Below are 300 nucleotides of genomic sequence, written 5' to 3'. Positions count from 1 at the left end.
GGTTTGCCCTTTTTCTTCGGTGCCTTTGCAGAGGTCCACGTGCATCTCTAAAAATAAATCCCTTTAAAAGAAAGCAGAAATGCTGAGCATGTAATGAGGGAAAAAAAAAACAAGGAAATGTGGGCAGATGACACACCGCGATTCATGTTAGTATTTCATAGTCGCTGTCAAGCTATCCCGCCCCCGTCGCTCTCTCTTCTATCTCTTGCTCAGCTCCCCTCCCCTAGCTCTCTCTCTCTCTCTCTCTCTCTCTCTCTCTCTCTCTCTCTCTCTCTCTCTCCCCGGCAGTCTGCTGGAGCT

The sequence above is a fragment of the Phycodurus eques genome, chromosome 22 (genome assembly GCF_024500275.1).
Source record: "Phycodurus eques isolate BA_2022a chromosome 22, UOR_Pequ_1.1, whole genome shotgun sequence".
Taxonomy (NCBI): Eukaryota; Metazoa; Chordata; class Actinopteri; order Syngnathiformes; family Syngnathidae; genus Phycodurus; species Phycodurus eques.
Note: the sequence above shows the minus strand (reverse complement) of the source record.